The sequence below is a fragment of the Agelaius tricolor genome, unplaced genomic scaffold (assembly GCF_023055355.1).
Source record: "Agelaius tricolor isolate 1412-34295 unplaced genomic scaffold, bAgeTri1.0.p SCAF_14, whole genome shotgun sequence".
Taxonomy (NCBI): domain Eukaryota; kingdom Metazoa; phylum Chordata; class Aves; order Passeriformes; family Icteridae; genus Agelaius; species Agelaius tricolor.
Window position 1 is genome coordinate 19391102 of NW_027269274.1, and position 6000 is coordinate 19397101.

The 6000-nt window shown below is 49.8% G+C and overlaps 1 protein-coding gene across 5 annotated transcripts in view; it reads right to left on the bottom strand.

Annotated features, from left to right (window-relative positions):
* RAF1 (Raf-1 proto-oncogene, serine/threonine kinase) overlaps positions 1–4136 on the bottom strand; it is a 41231-nt gene extending 37095 nt beyond the window's left edge. For 4 of the 5 annotated variants that reach the window (XM_071440066.1, XM_071440065.1, XM_071440064.1 and 1 more), the window contains exon 1: positions 3984–4133. The gene's annotated coding sequence lies outside the window, so the exon portion shown is untranslated. Of the gene's footprint in view, positions 1–3983 lie in introns of all 5 variants that reach the window. The other variant, XM_071440063.1, reaches the window with a different exon arrangement.
* Positions 4137–6000: the final 1864 nt, after the last annotated feature.

Here is a 6000-nt window from a genome sequence, read left to right on the forward strand (position 1 = left end):
CACACAAACCCCGCAATGGCCACCCTGCTGTGCCACACAAACCCAGGGCTCTGCTGCTAAAATATCTCATTTCAATCACATGGACTACATCACTTCAAAGCCTGACAATAGGATACTTATAAACATGCTATTTATTAATGATCAGCTCTAATTCCTAGCTCTGAAAATGCCTTTCTCATTTACAAATGACTCCAGACCAGCACTTTGTTTACCCTCATCTGCTGTGTGCACTGCAGCATTTCAGTACACAAATGACCATATTCTATTAAACTGTAAAAGGTCAGTACACAGTGCTGCAATAAAATCAACTTTGTGTAAAACAGATGACATTTATAGTACAAACACAATATTCAAGTCACTAAAGGAATAAACGTGAGCCAGCTGCTTTTCAAAGCAAAAGCGTTGTTTACAAAAAAACAGCACACACAGCAAGAGCCAGCAGAGCTCGGAGAATTTTTCACAGAACTTGGGCCAAAAGAGACTTTCTCTTCAGAAAAAAATAAGAACATCACTAAACATGGGTTACCCATACAGAATAAATTGCATCTGCTTCATGCTGTCTCAAAAGCCATGAGCTAATGCATGCTCATGGCTAAAATACCTTGGTAATTTGTCATAAATTCAGAATTCTTAGCCAAGTCTCTACTGTTACATCAACTCCTCTTTCAATTAATTTGTAAAGCTGAACAAATGTTTCCACAACCTTATTCAATATAGTGGATATATTTCATACCAGAAAACACCAAAGGGTTTTGCAAAGCAATTACACAAAATCAATCAGAACCGGTACAATGCAGATGTAAACATGTCTGCTTACAAATTAAACTTATGTGAAACTTACTGAAATCATGCTTCAATCACAGTGCTTGGTAAATCTCAAGTTTTCATCTTGTTTTGATGACTTTTGTTGCTTCCCCAAATAAAGATCACTAACTTATGCAATTTAATGATTTTATTATAAACAGAACTCTAAATACTATTTTTCATTGCACACTCTTTAGATTTCTGTGTTTCTAATTTAGAAGATTTTTTACAGCACAATCATCCTGCTCAACCACCCATTTGCACACAGAGGCCAAACACTCATTTGTTTCCTGAACTGCCATGAAAGTTTTGGAAATGCAGCTGCACAAATCCCATTAACTGGTGGCACCAATTGTCCTGCCTCTCCTGCAGCAATTCCTGGGTATTTCCCATTTTTAAAGTTAGGCAGATGCACAAAGAACAGGACATTCCTACAGGATATAGGAATAGGAAGCCGAGGCGTGGGGGAATTCCCTGATCTCCATCAGCCAGGGCATCCCAGCAGGAGCACATCCCCAGGAGGAGCCCAAAGCCACGGAAATCCCTCCCTCCCTCCGTGTGTCCGTCTGTCCCTCCGGCCAGGGGCAGCCCCGGGAGGCAGGAGCAGAGCCAGCACGGGAAGGGGAGGAGCAGAAGCTCGGGGTGTTGAAGGAGAGCACAGCAGAGGGGAGCTGCAGGTGTGACACAGGCGTGGCAAAGGGACCCACTCTGGCAGCACAAATGAACTGGGCTGTGAGCAGAGACCCAAACACCAGCCTGCACTCAACTGCCCGAGTTCACTGCTCTACCAACTTAATGAGCAAAATAAAAACCATTTAAACATCAATTCAACTCCTGCACTGAATCTTGACTGAAGGCTCTTTGATAGAAAATAATTCCACCTAACAGCTTTTGCTTCCCATCTCCTATAGGAGCTTGGAAACCAACAGCTCTGAATTTAATGTTTTTCCAACAAGGAAAACGTGATTTTCTTCTCAACTCCTGCTTTTCCAACAGCACAAAAAGGCACATAAATAATCTGGAGGGAGGAGGGGAGGAGATGTCCCAGAAGAAATTACTGCTGATGTAGCGTACCAAGAAGTGCTGAGCAATGATTTCCGTGGGTCATGGTTGTGGTTCAGAAAATGAGCTCTTTTAATAAGATAGAGTAAGGCCAGCCCTGAGACAGCAGTGACTTCATACGTCATTTGAACAGAATGCACTGTTGGTTAAGAATAAAAAATGGAAAAGGAATTAAACTGAAAAAAATAAGGTTTAGATCTTCTTCGGAAAAAAAAAAATAGGCTTTTTTCCTGCCATTTTCAGCTTTTCCTTCAAAGCAGGTTAATCTACAATGTTGCACAATGTTGTCCAGTCCTGAAAATATTAAGAATAGCAACAAACCATATGAAAAACATATTCCAGGACTCTGAAAGCATCACTGCCCCAACCCAACAATGCTACTTCACTTCTGATTTAATAATCTAAGATTAAATTGCTTACTACATTAATCAGTCACCATATTCATTTCATGAGCACACACAGAGATCCCTACATCTTTCATGATTAATTGCAGCCTCAAGGTTTGCCTGCAGAAAATTCTCATTAAGACAAACCAAACTAAAGCCACTTCCATTCTGAGTGGGTGTCCCCAGAAGAGATTTAAGAGAATTGCCTGGAATTAACTCTCACATTCATCAACTCAATCTCTGCTTCTGCACCAACACTGCAGACACATCCTGAAGAATAAGCATGCTCATTCCAGTTTGGCACAATGCAGTGATCCTTCAGGCAATAGCTGCAGCTGAGCTTTTCTGAAGGATTAAAATGAAAAACATCTCCAGGTATTTCAAGCTGGCTTCAGTTTAGGAAATACTCTGAGTTTTACACCACTGCAGATCCTTCTGCTTCTGCACACCTACAAGCTGCAGCTGGAACACAAATTGTGCTGCAGAATCCCACTGCACCTGGCTCTGCAGTCCCTGCACCTCTGCATGTCACTCCAAGGCTAAGAAGGAAAGCAATTCTGCACGAGTCATTTGGGCTGTCACAGGTGAGTGGGACAGGCAGGCTGCAGAGAAAGAGAGGCAGAAACAGGACAGGGCTGGGGCTGCTCCTGCAGAGCACCACTGCTACAGGCAGGGCTGAGCAGCTGATAAGGACTCAATCTTACCCCTGACTGCAAATGTCCAACGGATTTTAACTTGCAAAAAATAATCAAGCGAGCAATTCAGACCAAAGAGTGCCCAAGTAGAAAGAATTCAGTTGTGCTGATACACCTAAAGGCGTTTTCTACTCCCAGTTCAGCAGACTATGGATGAACTAACAGGAGGGTCAGGCAGCCTCGCTGGAAGCACAGGAGGGACAAAGCCACAGCATCACAGCGGGGACCCGGGGAGAGCGGGACAGCCCAGCCCCGGCTGTGGGCAGGGCACGGCTCCAGCTGTGCGGGATGCTCATCCTCATCCTCCTCATCCTCCCTGCACAGGGCACGGCTCCAGCTGTGCGGGATGCTCATCCTCCTCATCCTCCCTGCACAGGGCACGGCTCCAGCTGTGCAAGATGCTCATCCCACTGCTCATCCTATGCGGGATGCTCACTCGCACTCTCCTGCACAGGGCACGGCCCCAGCAATGCGGGATGCCCGCTGTTCGCTGTCCCCGCACAGGGCACGGCCCCAGCAATGCGGGATGCCCGCTGTTCACTGTCCCTGCACAGGGCACGGCCCCAGCAATGCGGGATGCCCGCTGTTACCCTCCTGCACAGGGCACGGCCCCAGCAATGCGGGATGCCCGCTGTTCACTGTCCCTGCACAGGGCACGGCCCCAGCAATGCGGGATGCTCCCCCGGGCGCTGCAGGCCCACCCTCGCGGCTCCGCGCTGGCGCTGACAGGCGGCGGCCACGACCCAGCCCCGCTCCCCCCGACCCTCGGGCACCCTCGCCCCGCCCCGGCTCTCTCGGCACCGATCCCCTCGGCCGGGCCCGGGCAATCCGGCCGCGAAGCTCGCGGGCCCGAAGCCGCCCGGTTCTCCTCCTCCTCCCCAGTGTCCGCCGGGGCCGAGCGGCCGAGGCGGCGGCCGGGTCAGCGCGCCCGGGGCCGAGCCCGGAGCGGCGCCAGCGCGGAACGCAGCGCCGCAAAGAGAGGAAATACGGGGAACAGTTCTCCCGCTCGCCCTTGGCGCTCCCCGGCCACCCGTACCTGTGTCCCGGGCCCCCGGCGGGTCCCCCGCGCCCCGGTGCCGCCCGGCGCCGCTCGTTCCGCGCCTCAGAGAAAATGGCGGCCCCGCGCCCAGGCAGACATTTATCCCCGCCCATCGCCCGCTCGGCGCTCGACGCCGTCCCTGCGCCCGCCTGCCCGGCCGCTCCCGCCTCCCCGCCTGGCGCGGGAGCGCCGAGCCCTGGATCGGCCGCTCCGCCCCGCCGCCATTTGGGAGCGGCTGAGGCGCCGCGGGTTTGGCGGCGGGAGGAGGGAGGGAAAGAAGGAATGAAGGAAGGAGGCGATCCCGAGGGGATCCCGCCGCCGCCGCGCCTTCAGCCCTGCCCGGCACCCGGCCTGGGAGAGCGGCATGAGCGCTGCCGCCGCGCCGGTGGGCGGCAGAGCCGGCTCCCCTCAGGGTAGCGCAGCGCTGACCGCTTATACAGGCACCCCCGCCCTCAGCTGCCGAGCCCACCCGCACTAGCCCTGCCTCGGCCGAGCCCTCGGTAGTTTGACAATTAATTTGTAATTTGACAATGAATTAGTCAATGAAGCAGCCCCGGTGTGCGGGTCCGGTGCAGCAGAGCGGGGTCCCGAGCTGTGGCCGGGCAGCGCTCCCTTACCTGGGCTCAGCCAGCCCGCTCCTACCTGCGCTCAGCAGAGCCCGGCTCTGCACGGAGCAGGCAGCGATTCCCATGGGGCGGTACGTGCTCAGGGGTGGGGTGTGAGCTGCTGGGAAAGGTATCTGGGGAGAAATAAAAAAATAAATAAAAAGAACTAGCGTGCAAGCTCTGTTCCTGGAGGAGACAGGGACCAACTGTCAGGCAGCAGTCCCTGTGTGACTCCGCACAGCCTCCATGGAAAAGCGGGGATACCAAAGGGCTCTGCTCGCTCTTAACTCACTTAGCTTTGAAAACATACAGAAAGGTACATCAAAATAGTAAACAAATTACCACCCCAAAATCCAGCTTCTAAGGGTAGCCGTTGCAAAGGAAAACATTTCTCCTAGAAGGGTTTTCAAAGAGCATTTCACGTTTGCATTTACAGTCATGTAAGTTACATTAATTGTTAATTAAATAAGCGTTACTCTAAAAAAGAGCCTCCAGCAAAATTCTCTTGTCTTATTTTGGATTTCTCTACGGAAGAAAGTTCTGATAGAAACCAAAACCTGAGTTCAGCTAAAGTCACTTAACCTCAGAGAGGCATAGCAAGGACAAGGAAAAAGCAGCACTGTTGGGTTTGCCTCTCCTGATCACTAAATACGAAAAAATCCCAAAATTCAAGAGAGTTCTTAGGTCCTGGTGCCCCCTAGGAAGAGGTGTGGTTGCCAAGGAATAGGGGATTGGAATGGGGATGGCAACCAAGAGCTCTGGAGGGCTGAAACAGAATTTCCATGTCTCCAAAATTCTGTGATTCCCACCTGTTCTGAAAGTTACCACTGATTCCAGTGTAACAACGCCTTCAATTTAGAGGATATTGCTAAAGGAAATATTTAAGCTTTTATAGCACCTTCTACAAGACAAACCACACTGAGATTCCAGCTGTTAAGAAAAGACCTTACTCTCTAATTGTCCTCTTTCCTATTGCCATGGGCTCAAACCTACCAGAAAACCAAATCCAGACTGAGGTGGTATCCACTGAGGGCAAAATTTAAAATCTAAATCATTCTTTTCAAATTCTTACAGAGTAACTTCTCAATGTCACATTTCAACTGAAGAAGTGCCATGATGCACAGATCCAGTGTATTTATACAACTTGAACAGGAGTCATATCCATGTATCTGACTGCAAAACTTAGCCCAGGAGGAAAAAAATCCAAAAATACACTCAAAGCTGTGTGTACAATAAATATTCACATGACTTTAGACTCAGCATGTCCATGTAATATGGTAGGGTAGTACAGATTTTAGCAGAATATGCAGAAGGATCTTTAAATACTGTAATATAAAACATAAACACCATGAGGAGCTTGAAAAAGCAGGAAAGGAGGGAAAACCACCTCATGAAGAGGAGGTTTTGCC